The sequence below is a fragment of the Pongo pygmaeus genome, chromosome 8 (assembly GCF_028885625.2).
Source record: "Pongo pygmaeus isolate AG05252 chromosome 8, NHGRI_mPonPyg2-v2.0_pri, whole genome shotgun sequence".
Taxonomy (NCBI): Eukaryota; Metazoa; Chordata; class Mammalia; order Primates; family Hominidae; genus Pongo; species Pongo pygmaeus.
In genome coordinates, this window is record NC_072381.2 from 94,973,057 (window position 1) to 94,991,970 (window position 18,914).

An 18,914-nucleotide genomic window follows, 5' to 3' on the forward strand; every position below is an offset into this window, starting at 1 on the left:
TACTCATCCTTTAGGTTTTTCATTTAACACCTTTTAGGCATGGTAAAATCTGCTTGGTTTATCTTATTGTACTTTGAATCTTTCTTTTCAGAATACACTCCAATCTGCTAGACTGGAGTTTCCTGAGGGCAAGGACTATGTCTGCTTCATTTACCTTTGTATTCGTAACAGCAAAATGCTTGGCCCGATAAAATATTGGTTTGAATTGAATTTAGGATTCCTCTTTAAATGAGAGAGATAGCTTGTTGTCTGGGGCAGTCCTGGTTAATGCTGGCATTGTTTGTCCAAACTATTTCACGTTTCCATGGAAACAGAACCGGCAGTTCATGTAGGCACCACTACCTGTCAGTGCCAGGTACTCAAAGAGAGTTTAAAATCCCATTTCCTGGTCTCCAGTTGGTTTTCTCCTGCAGTGCCAGAACTTCTGCTGCAGGAGAAAGGACCCTCCATCGAAAGAGCAGCGGGAGCTGTCACTAAGAGGCTTTCAATCTAGACAAGTAAGGAGAAAAGGAGTAGAGCAGCTTCATGCATCAAACAGTACCTCCCCTTAGGTGGCATGATCTTGGGGGAAGCCTCTTTGGACAGGGAGGGAGAGAACAAATCCACTTCATGCTCCCTGGGGCCTTATTGTTGAGTTCCAGTGATAGCTAACATCAATTATGCTGTAACTACTTAATAACACCTTTGAAAACAGGGATTGCTGGCTTTGGAAAAACCCTGGAGCTTTCTTTATCTCCTGTTGTTGGAAAAGATCAACACTAAAATGAAGATTACAAGTCCAGAAGCAGTTTCATGGTTATATAACTGCTTCTAGGCATGAGAGGTAGATCCTGTACACATTTTAGGTAAATTGAAAAGCTGTGGGATGTTGCAGCTGAAGAGATCCTCAAGATTGTGACCCCCAGTCTGCATCATGGAGGCAGGTGTTGTGAAATGACCAAGCTAATTTGCTCATGTACAACCGTTAGGTCCTTTTTGGGAAATGTGTGATGTCTCTAAGGATTAGAGGCTGGTGAAGGTTATTATGGGCCTTCTGCTCACAATTTTCTACTAGGTTATGATGGAAGTAAGTTTCAGGCCAAATTTTGCCATATATAGTGACATTTAGTAGCAAGCAGGTCCCCAAATGATCAGCTCTGATCTTTGAGGTTCTCTGACTATATTTGGTATGCAAGGTCCATGAGAGGAAAATGTGGCAATATGTAGCTAATGTTATTTTTTAAAAAAATTTTTAATTTGTAACTCACATAGTTATTTTTTGAAAAATAAAAATTACATATATTTATTATGTGTAATATGATGTTTTCAAACATGTATATATTGTGGAATGGCTAAATCAGACTAATTAACATATTCATTACATCACAGACATAATTTTTAAATGGTAAGAATACTTAAATCTACTCTCTTATCAATTTTCAAGAATATAATACATTGTTATTAACTATAGTCACCATGTGTATGATAGATCTCTTGAACTTATTCCTCCTAACTGAAATTTTGTATCCTTTGACCAATATATCCCTAATCAAACCCTCCCTTTCCTCAATAACCACCATTCTGTTCTCTGCTTCTTTTTTAGATTCCACATGTAAGTGAGATAATGTATTTATCTCGCTATTCCTAGCTTATTTCATTTAACATGATGTCCTCAGGTTCACCTATGTTGTTGCAAATAACTGGATTTTTTTCTTTTTAAAGGCTGAATTCCATTGTGTATATGTACCATGTTTTCTTTATCCATTTATTTATTAATGGGCATTTAGGTTGAATCCATATCTTGGCTATTATGAATAGTGCTGCAATGAATATGGGAGTACAGATATCTCTCTGATGTATTGATTTCATATTCCATGGATATATACCCAGTAGTGGGATTGCTGGATCATAGTATTAGTACTATTTTTAATTTTTTGAGGAACCTTCATACTAGTTTCCATAATTGCTGTATCAATTTACATTCCCACCAACAGCACAAAGGGTTCCCTTTTCTCCACATCCTCACCAGCGCTTGTTATCTTTTGTCTTATTGATATTAGCCATTTTAACAGGTGTGAGATCATATTTCATTGTGGTTTTTAATTTGTATTTTGCTGATGATTAGTGATGTTGAGCACCTTTTCATATACCATTGGCCATTGGACATTTGTATGTCTTTCTTTAAGAAATGTTTATTCAGTTCCTTTACCCACTTTTAGCCAGTTTGTTTCCTTATTATTGAGTTCCTTATGTATTTTGTATATTAACCCCTTATCAGATATATGGTTTGCAATTTTTCCCCCCATTTCATAGGTTGTCTCTTCATGCTATTGATTGTTTCCTTGGCTGTGCAGAAGCATTTTACTTTAACAAAATTCCATTTGTCAATTTTCACTTTTGTTGGCTGTTTGTTGGGGGTCATATCCAAAAAAATCACTGCCAAGGCCAGTGTCTTGGAGGTGCCTATGTTTTCTTCCAGTAGTTTTACAATTTTAGGTCTTATGTTTGAGTCTGCAATCCATTTTGAGTTGATTTTTGTATATGGTGTGAGATAAGGGTCTAATTTTATTCTTCTGCTTGTGGATATCTAGTTGTCCCAACATCATTTATTGAAGAGACGGTCTTTTCCCCATTGTGTGTTCTTGGTACCTTTGTCAAAAATAAATTGACTGTAAATGGGTGGATTCAGCTAACCTTATAGTTGGATAGAGACAGCAAGAATCCCCTGAATCAGTAGCTGTTCTGTCTGCAGTCAAGCTTGGGGCACATTTCAAAAGATACAGACTAGTGCTTGTGCTAGATTTTTGGTTTTATCCTACTTGTGCAAAGAACAGAAAGAGCCTTTAAATACTTTAGCCAATGCACACATCTTGAGGACCATTTATCTCCCTAGTGAAAAACCATTGCTGATGTAGGGTCTCAGAAAACAATACCCCAAAATGAAGACCTCAGAAGCAGCTCTCTCTGACCTCCTGCCCACCTGTCTCTGGCCTCTTATTCTCCCCCGAGGCTAGCCACAGAAACTAGAATCCCTCTTCCTTAAGGTGGGTCATAGAAACCAGAACCCTTTGCCCCCAAAGCCAGCCATAAAACCTAAAAATACTGCTCTAACTTCCTTCCTGTATTTTTGTGTAAAAATTGGCACAAAGAAATCATCTGACCTACCTTGTTTGCCTGTGGGTCATAAGACCCCCATTCCAGAAAGGGTCCTACCCCACACCCAGAAGGAAGGAATGCTGTACAGAGAGGCCATGAAGAATCTAAACAGACAGGTCTTGCGGGGTTTCCCCGCTCAGTTTTCTAGCATTAGATTATACTCTTTTTGTTCAATCATAATTTCTACCTGCTGGCTATAATTTGTCGAACCTAAGCATAAAAATGGAAAGTTACTTTGTATCTTTGGGTCTTCTTTCTGAAGGCTATTGTGTCACATAAAATTATAATCAAATAATGGTATGTCTTTTCTCCCATTAATCTCCATTTGTCAGTGATTTTCAGAGAAACTTCACAGGGCAAAGGGGAAGTTTTCTCTTGGCCCTTGCACTAACATTCAGCATGTTCTTTATCCCAGGCTATGGGAGAGTGAGGGAGGAGAGCGTGGCAAGCCAAAGCTGTCTTGTTATGCAGATAAAAATCTCTCTTGTAATCTTGGAGCTGCCCTTAGCTGGAATAGACAGAGCCACTGTTTCTCTGTCAGACCTTTAAAAGTGCCAGACCTTCTGAGTTAATCTTCACTAGACCTAGATAAGGCAGTTGAAAGGGGCTTCAGAGAAAGCCTGTTTGCTTCTGCTGTTTGTTTCACTAATGTAGATTTTCTCTGCAGATCTTTGAACAGGACAGCTATTCAAAGCTGTTCCTGTGGCCTGCAGTCTCTCTGACTAGCTATCTAAAAATATGCCAAAGAAGTATATTTTGAGGTAAAATAGTCTGATTTCCTTCACTGGGATACACTGGAAGAACCCCTTTTTCAAAAATTTCCAGCCACGGACAAGCCATGGATGCTTGAAGTTCCACTGAAGGTAGCTCATTCTTCTGGTCTAGCTTTATTATCAAGCGCAGTCCACTTCAAAAACAAATCAGTGAATAAAATTGAGGCAAAGTGGGGAGAGAACTCCACAAAGGTGGTCACCTCAAGGGAATTGGAAGGAGAAATGTTTGAAGGGAGTAACAGAAGATGGTTTTTAAACATTTTTGCAGTATTATCTTACTGAAAATTTAGCTTCAACCTAGAGAAATCTATAACATCCGATTTTTGCCCACGCACTGGTGTATCCAGTTTACCTTTGTACCTGTAGGCCTGTGAATGATGCTCAGCTCCTGGCGGTGGAGAGTCAGTGGCTTCTCCAAAGCTATTCTCAAGCTCCTTGAAACTGCTGATCAGGGTCACAGCACTTCTTGGGTAGGAGCCCATACCTTGGCTTTTCTGACATGTGGAGGCAGTGAGTACTCCTCTGCAGGACTGCTATGGTGCTCAACCCCAGGGGCCAAGCCCTCTACAGTGCTCAAGGGCTCAAGGGGATGCTGTGCACTTAGAATACACCTGGACGCTGGCCCTGCCTTCCCTGGGAGCTGTTCCTGGCCAGGTTGACACCCTTCTCTTTCCTTTCAAAGGCTGCTTGAACTTTCCTCTCCTCTGGCCACTAGGTGTGTTTCCTGCATAGTCAGGAGGGTGTGGAGAGGCCTGTGCTGTCGTAGCTTTCTCTCTCTGTCTCTTTTTTTTTTTTGTCACCCAGGCTGGAGTGTAGTGGTGCAACCGTAGTTCACTGTACAGCCTTGAACTACTGGCTCAAGTGATCCTCCCATCTCAGCCTCAGCAGTAGCTAGTGCACCACCATGCGCCACCATGCCTGCCTAATTTTTAAATTTTTCTGTAGAGAAGGGGTCTCCCTATGTTACCCAGTCTGGTCTCAAACTCCTGGCCTCAGATGATCCTCCTGCCTTGGCCTCCTAAAAGTGCTAGGAGTATAGGCGTGAGCCACTGTGCCCAGCCCTGTCCTAGCTCTCTTGATCCCTGAAGTGGGGATTCTTTCTGAACCCCAGGGACACCGTCCGAAGCTGTTTGAGGGGCCAGACTGGGCAAGAATCAAAAAAACAACACACTCTATTCAGGAAAACCCTCTCTGGAGCATCTTGTTTTCCTCTACCTGGTAAACTTTTACTTATCCTTCATGACCCAGCTCAGATGTTACCTTCCTCATGACATTTTCGCCATTTCCACTGGCAGGGTTACAAGGCGAGGATCGGTCTCTTTTTTTCCGGGCATCCTTAGTGCACTGCTCGTTCTCTATAGTAAGAATAGTCACACTTATTGGTCACATCCTCTGTGTCAGGCATCTTCCCAGTGCTTACGTGCATAATCTCATTTCATCAACTCCAGAATGCTCTGAGGTGATGTGATTTTTCAGGTGAGGACACAGCCTCAGGAAGGTCAGTTTGTCTGAGGTTACCCAGCCAGTAAGCAGTAGATCTAGGATTCAAACCCAGGTTAATCTGACTCCAGAAGACACAGACTGCTTTTTCTCTGTGCTACACGAACCCACTGTGGCTTCTGCATCACTCTACATTGTAACCTAGTAGTTGCAGTCAACACAAGACCAGATCTCTGAGGTTAGAAACCATGTTCACTATCTTTGAATCTCCATAACTTAGCTTGCTGCTTGACCCACACAGAAGACACTGAGTAAATGCCCAAAGCGTCACTAATTAGCAATTCAACTGCATTAAGCAAATACCCAGGGGAAGGATGTAGTCTGAGAGGGCCTGCTACTCTTCATTGAGTGTGGGATGACTTTCATGTTGCTAAATCCAACTGCCAATGCTTCATCTCAACTTATTTGACCCATTTGCATTTGGAAACATTGTTGGTTCCCTCCTTTTAATACTTTCTCTATTTGAAGTGTGCATGCCTTTTTTCGCCTCCCTCATTGTCACTTCTTTGCTGACTTGGTGGCCCCATCTTCTCCCCTGTCCTATTGCTGGAGGGCCCTGAGCCTTGTCCTTGGTCCTTGGTCCTCTCCTTGCTTGCTCACTCACTTGGGGATTTCAGTTTACCTTATGTCTTTAATAAACACTATTTGTCTGGCCAGCTGCGGTGGCTCACACCTGTAATCCCAGCACTTTGGGAGGTCGAGGCAGGCAGATCATGAGGTCAGGAGATTGAGACCATCCAGGCTAACATGGTGAAACCCCGTCTCTACTAAAAGTACAAAAAATTAGCTGGGTGTGGTTGTGGGTGTCTGTGGTCCCAGCTACTCGGGAGGCTGAGGCAGGAGAATGGCATGAACCCAGGAGGCGGAGCTTGCAGTGAGCCGAGATTGCCCCACTGCACTCCAGCCTGGGCGACAGAGAGAGAATCCATCTCAAAAACAAACAAACAAAAAACAACAAAAACAAAACAAAGCAAAACAAAAAACCCCACCATTTGTCCATAGAATTTATATTTCCAGCCCCAATGTCTTTCCTGAATCGTGACACATATAACCAACTGCCTGGTACACATCTCCCCTCAGATGTCTAATAGCCATCTCAGTTACAATATGTTCAAAGCTGAATTTCTGATTCCACCTCCTGCTCCCCACCCCAGCCCTGGATAAAGAAAAACTGCTCCTTTGCTGACTCCCCAATTCCTGCAGTCTTTCTCAACTCTACTCTTTCTCCTGCACCTCTCATCTAATTCACTAGGAAATGCTAAAGAATCTGATCACTTCCCATCACTTCTCCACTGCTAAACTGCAATTATCTCTCACATGGGTTAAGAGAGAATAGCTTTCTAAATATTCTCCCCTTAGCTCACCACTCAAAACTCCATAAAGTTTTCTGAACACAGTAGCAAGAGTGATCTTTTAAAATATAAACCAGAGCATGTTGTTTCTCTGTTTAAAATCCAGTTACACTAAAAGTAAAAGCTAAAGGGCTTACAATGGCCCACTGCCACCCATCCTCATTGTTCTCCTTACCTCCCTGACCTCATCTTCTAGTGTCCCCATCTCTTTCCCAGCTACATGGGCCTCTTGCTTCTTCCCCAGTGCCAGTAGTGCCCTGGCCATGAGTCTTTACCCTCACTATATCCTTTGCATTTCTTTACACCCAACATATATACTTGGCCCAATCTCCCACCTTCTTTGTAACTTTTCTAGAATGTTACTTTCTCAATAAGGCTTACCAGGACCACCCACTTAATTTTGCCAACTACCTTCACACCTGCATTAATCCGTTTTCATGCTGCTGATAAAGACATACTCGAGATTGTGTAATTTATAAAGAAAAAGAGGTTTGATGGACCCACAGTTCCACGTGGCTGGGGAGGCCTCACAATCATGGTAGAAGGTGAAAGGCACATCTTACATGGTGGCAGGGAAGAGAGAGAATATGTGCAGGGGAACTCCCCTTTATAAAACCATCAGATCTTGTAAGACTTATTCACTGTCACAAGAATAGCATGGGAAAGACGTGATCTTATGATTCAATTACCTCCCATAGGGTCCCTCACATGACACGTGGGAATTATCAGAGCTACAATTCAAGATGAGATTTAGATGGGGACACAGCCAAACCATATCATTCTGCCCTGTCCCCTCCCAAATCCCATGTCCTCACATTTCAAAACCAATTATGCCTTCCCAACAGTCCCCCAAAGTCTTAACACATTTCAGCATTAACTCAAAAGTCCACAGTCCAAAGTCTCATCTGAGACAAGGCAAGTCCCTTCCACTTATGAGCCTGTAACATCAACAGCAAGTTAATTACTTCCTAGATACAAGAGGGTACAGGCATTGGGTAAATATAGCTGTTCCAAATGGGAGAAACTGGCCAAAATGAAGTGGCTACTGGCCCCATGCACATCTGAAATACAGCAGGGCAGTCAAATCTTAAAGCTCCAAAATGATCTCCTTTGACTCCCTGTCTCACATCCAGGTCATGCTGATGCAAGAGGTGGACTCCCATAGTCTTGGGCAGCTCTGCCCATGTGGCTTTGCAGGTTATAGACTCCCTCCTGGCTGCTTTCACAGGCTGGTGTTGTCTGCAACTTTACCCTGGGCACAGTGAAAGCTGTTGATGGATCTACCATTCTTGAGTCTGAAGGACCATGGCCCTCTTCTCACAGCTCCACTAGACAGTGCCCCACTGGGGATTTTGTGTGGGGTCTCCAACCCCACATTTCCTTTCTGCACTGCCCTAGCAAAGGTTCTCCGTGAGGGCCCCACCCTGCAGCAAACTTTAGCCCAGGCATCTGGGCATTTCCATACATTCTCTGAAATCTAGGCGGAAGTTCCCAAACCTCAATTCTTGGCTTCTGTGCACCCATAGGCTCAACACCACATGGAAGCTGCCAAGGCTTGGGGCTTTCACCCTCTGAAGGCCATGGCCCCTTTTGGCCATGGCTAGAGCAGCTTGGATGCAGGGCACCAAGTCCCTAGGCTGCACACAGCAAGGGGTCCTGGGCCTGGACCATGAAACCATTTTTTCCTCCTAAGCCTCTGGACCTGTGATGGGAAGGGCTGCCACAAAGGTGTCTGACATGCCCTGGAGACATTTTCCCCATTGTCTTGGTGATTAACATTTGGCTCCTTGTTACTTACGCAAATTTCTGCAGTTGGCTTGAATTTCTCCTCAGAAAATGTTTTTTTTTTTTCTATCACGTCATCAGGCTGCAAATTTTCCAGACTTTCATGCTCTGTGTTTCTTTTAAAACTGAATGCTTTAAATAGCACCCAAGTCACCTCTTGAATTCTTTGCTGCTTAGAAATTTCTTCCACCAGATATCCTAAATTATCTCTCTTAAATTCAAAGTTCCACAGATCTCTAGGTCAGGGGCAAAATTCCACCAGTCTCTTTGCTAAAACATAGAAAGAGTTACCTTTACTCCAGTTCCCAACAAGTTCCTCACCTCCATCTGAGACCACCTCAGCCTAAATTTCATTGACTATATCATTATCAGCATTTTGGTCAAAGCCATTCAACAAGTGTCTAGGAAGTTCCAAACTTTCCCACATTTTCCTGTCTTCTTCTGAACCCTCCAAAGTGTTCCAACCTCTGCCTGTTACCCAGTTCCAAAGTCACTTCCACATTTTGGGGTATGTTTACAGCAGTACCCCACTACCTGGTACCAATTTACTGTATTAGTCTGTTCTCATGCTGCTAATAGAGACATACCAGAGACTGGGTAATTTATAAAGGGAAGATGCTTAATTGGCTCACAGTTCCATGTGGCTGGGGAGGCCTCACAATCATGGCAGAAGGTGAAAGGCACATCTTACATGACGGCAGGGAAGAGACAGAATATGTGCAGGGGAACTCTTCTTTACAAAATTATCAGATCTCGTGAGACTTATTCACTGTCATGAGAACAGCAAGGGAAAGGCCTGACCCCATGATTCAATTACCTCCCACTGGGTCCCTCCCACAACATGTGGAAATTATGGAAGCTACAATTCAAGATGAGATTTGAGTGAGGACACTGCTAAGCCGTATCAACACCCCACCTTTAATCTCCCTTGCTTTTTGTTTTTTCTTTTTTCCAGAACACCTAAATATTTTTAACACATATCATTTCATGGCTCCTATTTCTAGTGGGGTGGTTACTGGGGATAGTCATTCACTTATACACTCATTCATTCACACATTTTTCAAATATGTAGTAGGTACCTACTAGTCAGGCTCTAGTGATATAGAGATGAATACATTGTGATTCCTATCATAAAAAAGTTTTATTTTGGTTGTTAAGAAGTATATAAACAGGCCGTGGGTGGTGGCTCATTCCTGTAATCCTAGCACTTTGGGAGGCTAAGGCAGGAGGATAACTTGAGCCTAGGAGTTCGAGATCAGCCTCGGCAACATAGTGAGACTCCGTCTCTACAAAAACTAATAAAAGAATCAGCCAGGCATGGTGGCCTATGCCTATAGTCTAGCTACTTGGGAGGCTGAGGTGGGAGGATCACTTGAGCCTAGGAGGTCAAGGCTGCAATGAGCCATGATCACGCCACTGTACTACAGCCTGGCTGTCACTCTTAAAAAAAAATAAATAAATAAATAAAAAGAAAAATGTGTGGTCTGGGTGCAGTGGCTCATGCCTGTAATCCCAGCACTTTGGGAGGCTGAGGCAGGGGATCACATGAAGCCAGGAGTTCAGGACCACCTGGTCAATGTGGCAAAACCCCATCTCTAGTAAAAATACAAAAATTAGCCAGGTATGGTGGTGCCTGTCTGTAGTCCAGCTACTTGGAAGGGTGAGGCAGGAGAATCACTTGAACCTGGGAGGTGGAGGTAGCAGTGAGCTGAGATCACATCACTGTACATCAGCCTGGGCGACAGAGTGAGACCTTGTTTAAAAAACAAAAAAACAAACAAAAAACTCTGAACCGGTAATTAGAGTCTGAGAAGTTTCCATTGTAGTGGAAATAGCAGAAAAGGCACTGTACAAGAGTAGCTCTTGTGTATTCCTTAGTGAATACTGAAGAATTAATGAACACCAAATTTAGCACAGGTAGAAACTGAGCCAAAGAGTGTTTGTTTCCATTCATGTATATTAGAAGTCTTAAGTTCATGCAAAGCCTCCCAAAGTTTCTATAAAACAATGCTTGAAACCTCAATCCAAAAGAGGCAACATTTTTATTTTTATTTTTATTTTATTTTATTATTATTATACTTTAAGTTTTAGGGTACATGTGCACAATATGCAGGCTAGTTACATATGTATACATGTGCCATGCTGGTGTGCTGCACCCATTAACTCGTCATTTAGCATTAGGTATATCACCTAATGCTGTCCCTCGCCCCTCCCCCCACCCCACAACAGTCCCCGGTGTGTGATGTTCCCCTTCCTGTGTCCATGTGTTCTCATTGTTCAATTCCCACCTATGAGTGAGAATATGCAGTGTTTGGTTTTTTGTTCTTGCGATAGTTTACTGAGAATGATGATTTCCGGTTTCATCCATGTCCCTACAAAGGACATGAACTCATCATTTTTTATGGCTGCATAGTATTCCATGGTGTATATGTGCCACATTTTCTTAATCCAGTCTATCATTGTTGGACATTTGGATTGGTTCCAAGTCTTTGCTATTGTGAATAGTGCCGTAATGAACATACGTATGCATGTGTCTTTATAGCAGCATGATTTATAGTCCTTTGGGTATATACCCAGTAATGGGATGGCTGGGTCAAATGGTATATCTAGTTCTAGATCCCTGAGGAATCGCCACACTGACTTCCACAAGGGTTGAACTAGTTTACAGTCCCACCAACAGTGTAAAAGTGTTCCTATTTCTCCACATCCTCTCTAGCACCTGTTGTTTCCTGACTTTTTAATGATTGCCATTCTAACTGGTGTGAGATGGTATTTCATTGTGGTTTTGATTTGCATTTCTCTGATGGCCAGTGATGGTGAGCATTTTTTCATGTGTTTTTTGGCTGCATAAATTTCTTCTTTTGAGAAGTGTCTGTTCATGTCCTTCACCCACTTTTTGATGGGGTTGTTTGTTTTTTTCTTGTAAATTTGTTGGAGTTCATTGTAGATTCTGGATATTAGCCCTTTGTCAGATGAGTAGGTTGCGAAAATTTTCTCCCATTTCGTAGGTTGAAAAGAGGCAACATTCTTAAACGGACATATCTTCATGCTGAAGTCTTCAGAATTCTGAAACCTCATCTAGTAAACTAAAAGCTGACATTATTTGAAATAAATACTCCTGTTGAAACTTGGGTTTGAAATATTCTGTTGCATCCCAGATCTGTTGATCATCTGTTGTGCCTGAATTTCTTTAGGGACAATATTTAACTTTTGTGTTAAGTGGTTCTTAAATGGCACTGTGAGGAGGGTAGTGTCACATCAGCACACTACAAAGTGCCTCTGTCTCCCCAGTGACATTTTGTTCTTTGTGAGACCTCTGAAGTATTGCTTAATGGAAATTGTTGTCACCATAGGATGGGTAAAGTATTTTGTCACAGATTTAGAACTGGCTTAGAGACAGGAAACAAAGTGAATCAGTAGAAATGCACATTTGTTTGGAAGGAAAAGGGTAAACACAGTCCTCAGGGATTGGTTTGGCTCAATCTTATTTAAAACATTTATAAATGATCCAGAGAAGGGCTCACACAGTGAAATCTCCAAAGTCTGCAGCTAATGCTGAACTACTCTGGATGTGGAAAATCTAAGTGGATGAGTACCAATGCAGGGAAAATTTAGGAGGCTGTTCTAATACGTAGGAAAGCAGTAGACATAGACTTTTATTATTTTTAGAGGAGTTTCACTCTGTCACCCAGGCTGGAGTGCAATGGCACAGTCTTAACTCACTGCAACCTCCACCTCCCGGGTTCAAGTGATTCTCCTGCCTCAGCCTCCCAAGTAGCTGGAAATACAGGTGCGTGCCACCACTTCTGGCTAATTTTTGTATTTTTAGTAGAGACGAGGTTTTACCATGTTGGCCAGGCTGGTCTCGAACTCCTGACCTCAGGTGATCTGCCTGCCTGGGCATCCCAAAGTGCTGGGATTACGGGCATGAGTCACTGTACCTGGACGACATGGACCTCTTAAGTGTGGACATGTGCAGTGTAATGCATATAGAACAGAAAAATTCAAAATATTTTAAAAGGATGAGAGGATGAGTCTAAAATATGACACAGGAAAAAGACTCCAGGGTGGAGCAAATCTGCCATCATAGAGATTCACAAATGTAATTGTTTTCTCTGTGAAGACAGGAAACCATGATAATCAGTATGACATTAGATTTTCCCAAACTTCAGCTCTTGGCCATGCATTCATTAAATTCATATTAAATTCATATAATTTATATGTTCATTAAATTAAACTCATATAATTAAAATTTATATAACCAAATAAATATATAATATAAGTAAATTCATATAATTTATATGTTTGGAGAGCACCTACTATACAAGACACCTTGGGCCACTGTGCTAGATACTGAAGAAGCCTCCAAGGGACATGACCTGAAAAGTAGGCAGTGAGAGTGATGGGAGGAGACAAGTGAGGATCTTTGACATTTGGGAACCTAGCGGTCAGCCTGGAGTGAGAAGTGGGCAAGGATCTCAGACACTCCTGGGAGCAGCTGCCACCAGGAAACTTCTAGCGATTGTGTCCAGGGAAAGGTTGCCTTTTTTGTTTATTCTAAAACATTTTAGCCAGCTAGAAGTGCCTATCATGCTATTGTGTGCTCTTAGTCTCTGCGCTATATGCTTTACATATTTCGTTTGGATAATGTTGCACTTTATCTGAGCCTGTGTTTCTGGAAAGCAGCACCTGTTAAGAATTTTGCCCATTCTTTTGTATCCAGGGAAATGGCTAACTGCAAAAGAATACCTTGTCCTCACATCTTGCCAAGGTAGAAACTGTCTCCATCCCTCCTCATGATTCAAGGATAGCTTCTTTGTCTACCCAACTCTACAAAAGCCCAGAACCCCTTCCCTTTCTTTCACAAAATGAACATTCTCCTCATTGCAACAGCCTAAATAAAATCATCTCCTTAATTGTCTGGTGAATTTTGTTTTTCACAATTTCAAGTAATCAATTATAATAGAATATGTATTTGATCACGTGTACTTTGTGCTTTTGCCATCAGGTACTGTGCTGGGCTGCAGATGTAAAGCACTGAGCAAGGCAGACTCTCTCCTGGCCCCCCAGCTCACAGGCTAGTAGGAGCATCAGATGATCAAACAAGGAATTATGAGACAGTGGATTGAGTGTTGTGATGGGTACAGAGGTGAAATAAATGAATTACTGATTGTAAAACAAAAAAGAATGTAACCCAGTATTGAAAAATGCAGTGTTTGAGTTGCCGTTAAATGCTTCTTTGACGTACATCTTGAAATATAGAAATTGCTTTTATTGAGGAACAATAAGACTCATTATATAGGGCCTGACTCAGCTGTGGGGAGGCTGGGCCATGCTTCTGTTCTGGCTGCTCAGAGGACTCCCAGAATGGCTGGAAAATGGCCAAATGGATTCCCTGGTTGAAGGTAGAAAAGGGAAGAATATGACTGACACATAAACCTGAGTTTATCTGAATTTTTGATGTTTGGCACAGGGCAGTAAGAACTTGCTAATGGTCTATTGAGAAGACAAAATGGCAAGCCAAGGCCTTGGAACAAGAAAGCTTTAGAAATATTTTCTTCGATCCTATTTTGTCTGGTGGATTACCATGGCAATGGGCTATTGGGAGGAGACAGTTAGTTCTACTAACACATTATTTTGTATGTGAAAACTTTGCTCAGAATGGTATTTGGTCTAGGACTTTGCCTGACTTCCATAGTGTGGGGAACTTAGTGTTTGAATAACATTGCCTAAGATTCTGGTGTTCAAGTGTTTTCTAAATTTTAAAACCTTACCTCAGGACCTTGAAATAGGCAATGATATGTGGAGATACAGATCCTGGCTGCTATGAGCATTTAAAAATAATAAATATGGTTAAATAATAATGCTTTAAAATAATAACAAATATTGTTTATTAAGATGATGAATAAAAATGATTAATATAAAATGATCAGTTGTAAAAATTCAGAGAAAATAAATAACAAGAATGAAATAGTATTTATTAGTATCTCCTCCCTAACAAGGTAGTTATTATTTTACCCTCATTTTACACATGAATCAGATAAGACTAAGGTTCACCACTCAGGTCCGTTTGACTGCAAAACTCACACTCTTATACTGTTTCCAATTCTTGACTGTCATATGAATTCTGGTCATTACCTTGAAACTGACTACTATAAAAGAGAAGTTGCCCCAAACCTGGTGTGGGAAGGAATCTTTTTACATGATGTAATTTGCAACCTCATTCTGAGAAGAAATTAACATTCCTGACAAAATGCTTAAGTAATATTCTGGAAAACATAAATGGACCAAAGTCTTGTTCTAGGAAACCAGTCACTTATCCACCCCACTGAATGACATTCAACAATCTAGTGACTTTTAACAAACATTCTCTTCTTTTTGTATTTTCCTATCAAATGTTCTTATGAAGAATGTATTAATATTTCTGATTGGCTTACTAGAGGCCTTTGCCCTTGAAGCAAGATTGTAACAAACTTTGACAGTGCCCATAACTAAAATGTCTGAAGGGTTTTTGTGAACACTCTAGAATGGTGTATTTGCTGTAGAATCAAACTTTCTTATCAATCCAGTGGATGTGGATCCCCTCACTGCCTACTGCTTACCAACCACCTCCTCCCTTGCTTCTTCATCATTTCTTCCACTCCTCAGTATTTCTGTTCCTTGTTGGTCTGGACTGGAGACACATTGAGATAGCCTAGGCCCACCCAGTTGGAGCCCTGTTTTGGAGTGTCTTTTTCCTTAGATGGTTGTGAGTCACTTCTCAAAGGCCAAGCGGAATTTTTCAGGAAAAATGTCATGGGAGGGATGCCTCATGAGGATAAGCTTAACTGTCCAAGATTTATCCTGAAAAGAGGGAAGGATGCATTGGGAGATAAACACCTAGCTGTTCTAAGAGGTCATTTATTCACAGTCTGATCTGGCTATCAATAGAGACTGTTTCACTGAATCCTGGAACACAAGAGAGAGTAGTTAGTTACCTTTGCAGCTTAAGAATGCTTAAGCCAAGTAAGAGAAAATACCACTTCCTCTGGTGGACAGTAAGTCAAGGGAAATATTATGAGTTTAAAAATGTTTTTATATATTCACAAATAAAAGAACCATGATTAAGAGACTCTGAAATGCTTGGAGAAACGCTGTTCCTGTTAAGATTATAGTTAGGGGCAAATCACCTCCCAAATGAATTGTTGAAGATGCTATTGGCCTGAATGGACCATTGATCCAATCCAGAAAAGTTATCATTTCTTTTTGTTTTGGCTGGAAGGCTTAGCTTTTAACATTTTGACAACAATTATAGAGAAAGAGCAATATTACTTATTTAGCATCCTGCTGAATTTCCTTATGATAAGGGGAAGTGGGACAGGTTGGCCATGAAGAGGGCCCAAATAGCACTACACACCATCACCTGAGGTCATCATCATCAAGAAAGTTGACTAGTACAGTGGCTCTGAGTTCAGACTTGAAAATCTGAGTTCACACAGCTCTGCCGTATACCAGACATGAGTTTTTCAGCAAGGCACTCACCCTCAGCCTCAGTTTCTTCTTATGCACAATAGGAGATATAATAGTACCTTCTTCATAGGGTTTCTGAGGTTAACAAGTCCTCTTTTGCTTTTCTTTGCATCATTTTCTCCTTATTTTGGTAATAGTTTTCCTTTGGGGAATAACTTTTCCTTAACTTTAGTCCCAATAGTTCAAGTAAGGCTGACCTCATATTCCTGCTCAAAGGGTCAGCAGATGACCCAAGACTGGCAATTCGAGAGTTCTTCTCACAATGATGGGCACGTGACCTGGCCAAGGCTAGTCAAAGGCAATTCTGGGACTTTTGCCGAGGTTGTTGAGGAAACCTCTCTAGGGTTGTATCTTAGCTTGCTCAGGCTACTGTAACACAACACCATAGACTGGGTGATTTAAACAACAGAAATGTATTTCCCACAGTTCTGGAGGCTGAGAAGTCTGAGATCAAGGTGCAAGCATGGTTGGTTTCTGGTAAGGGCTCTCTTCCTGGCCACTTTCTCACTGTGTCCTCATGTGGTAGAGAAAGAGAGCTCTCTGGTGCTTCCTTCTCTTATAAGGACACCCACCTCATTGGATTCAGGCCCCACCCATGTAACCTCATTTAACCTTAATCACCTCATAACTATCCCATCTCCAAACACAGTGATGTTGTAGGTGAGGGATTTAACATATTAATTTTTGGAGGACACAATTCAGTCCATAGCAGCTTGTTATATTGATAGAATGAATATAGAATATAAGTATGGAGCTAACAGCATTCGTCTCTTAGTAACATAGGGATAGCCTGAGAATAAAGCAACTTAGAAGGAAGTAGAGCTGTGAGAAAAGCAATGTCTTAATGACACTGTCAAAGCTGAGAATTCAGCCATGTCTTTAGCCAGCTGTACCCCAAGACTTCCAGACACATAAACCTATTATAAAATTTTTGAGCTGAATTTTTCCCACTTGAAACCAAAAAATTCTTGACTAATGGTGGGTTACTGAGAAGATAAAATGAGATTACACATATAAAATGCTTAACACAGCACTTGGAGGAGAATAAGTGCCCGATAAATAATAATAGCCATTATTATTATTATCTGTGATTGCATCAAGGATACAGTCAAAGGGTTTTGGATTTTCTAAGACATCTAATAGAAACACAGAACATCTTATCTGAAAACCGTTGTGAGAGTAATTTAAAGAACTTGGAGTTTGTGGAAATTCAGTTTTGAAGGGCACAGGGTTGTTAGATTACTCTCAGCAAAAAAGAAACAACCACGGGCACACACAATTCATAACTTTTAGATGATGTGATTCATCTTTTCAATGAGTTGAAGGAAAAGCCAGTGGAGATATCTTAAAGGAGAGAGCTGAAGTTACAGAAGTTGATTGCTTTCATTCTTCAAATCAATTCAACAAAGTATGATGAGTAGAAAAGAGAGGAAGAAAAATGCATAATGTTGCACCAAGCAATTTGGTTATTTGAACAAACAGAAAAAACTAGTGGTCTGACATTTTGGTTTTATACTTGGTAAATAGTATATTGGTAGAAAAACAACAACAACCCTGACATCAGTTCTGTCAAATTTGTGATTAACTTTAATCGGCATTAGTAGGTTTACTGGTTTAATGTCAGTAAATGAAAATTCTTACTGTTTTGCTTAAGGAAACATTTTTCATCCAGGTGTTTTTAAAAAGAACCTATTTGTAGTCCATTTTAAATTTAAACTGATCTCTCTCTCCCTCTCTCTCTCTCTCATTGCAGGTGAGGTGAAACTTTCAGAAAAGATTGTAGAATTTTCATCTAGAGTTTGGGTAACTCTAAAATGCTTCAGAGGTATTAACAATATTGCAGTCTTCACCAAGTGAGGAAAACCTACAAAAAAATGTGTGTGTAGGTGCAATGAAAAATTTTCAAGTCAATGTAAATGTGTTATAAGAGTGGAGAACCTGGAATTTTTGGAAGTAACTCAGCCCTAATACTTTCTGTCAAAATATAGAAGGACAACAGCTTTAGAAAATAAATACAAAACCTCAAACTTCTGTCACTTTGAAGAATAAGAAAATATGAAACATAAAAATAAAATATCTGGAAAATACAGAGACATTTTGTTTTGCATCTTCATTTTTTTATTATTGACAAATTAAAAATTTCTGTTTTGTATTAAGCACAATGTTTGCTGTCATAAAACGTTTAAGCAGTGTAATCTGGGTTTATTTTTTGGAGCTGCCATCAGGGAGGACAGATTCCTTTTTTAAAAGTTACATTTCATTTTTTAAACCTTGAGCTAAAAAGCCTTTGGAGAATTGGGGGCACTGTCAGTGAGGTGCCTAACTCCTAGGGAATAGAAATAGAATGGCCCGGATGAAATATTTTTGTAACCTTCTCAAAATTCAAAAGTGTAACTATATGAATTTACTTTCTATTTAGTCCAGTAGAAAAAAAGTGAAAGTTTGCCTTAAGGTTCAGAGTCTTGTGCTAAATTTGTTCAAAATTTGATGTGAAATAGTTACCAAATGGATACTTCCCCCACACTTATCTACTTATGGTATCTGGTATTAAAAATAAAACCAAGGGAAGAAAAAGGCTGCTAGTAATGGCAATGAAAACAGCTCATTCATTGGCTTTATTCCTTAGGCAAGGATTTCCAGAGCACATTGATAGGTCTTAAGGATGTTAGATAGTGGGCATAGAGTGTTGAGGAAGACAGGCACCATCCTTACCCTCATGGAGCCTCTAGTTTAGTAGGGGAGGCAGGCCAAAGGTGCAAAGGCCTGCAGGAGGCAGGAAAGGGAACTAAATTTGTGAAATGGTGTGAATTGATGGGAAGTGTGACAAACCAAAAAGAGAATGCACTGATTAAAGTTTTTC

The 18,914-nt window shown here is 40.8% G+C and overlaps 1 long non-coding RNA gene across 1 annotated transcript; it reads left to right on the forward strand.

The window, feature by feature from the left end:
• The first annotated feature begins 296 nt into the window (after positions 1-296).
• Positions 297-18,148, forward strand: LOC129006433 (uncharacterized). Its single transcript, XR_008491997.1, has 3 exons — positions 297-497; positions 13,554-13,694; positions 17,808-18,148. It is a non-coding gene; the product is annotated as an uncharacterized LOC129006433 (long non-coding RNA).
• The last annotated feature ends 766 nt before the right edge of the window (positions 18,149-18,914 follow it).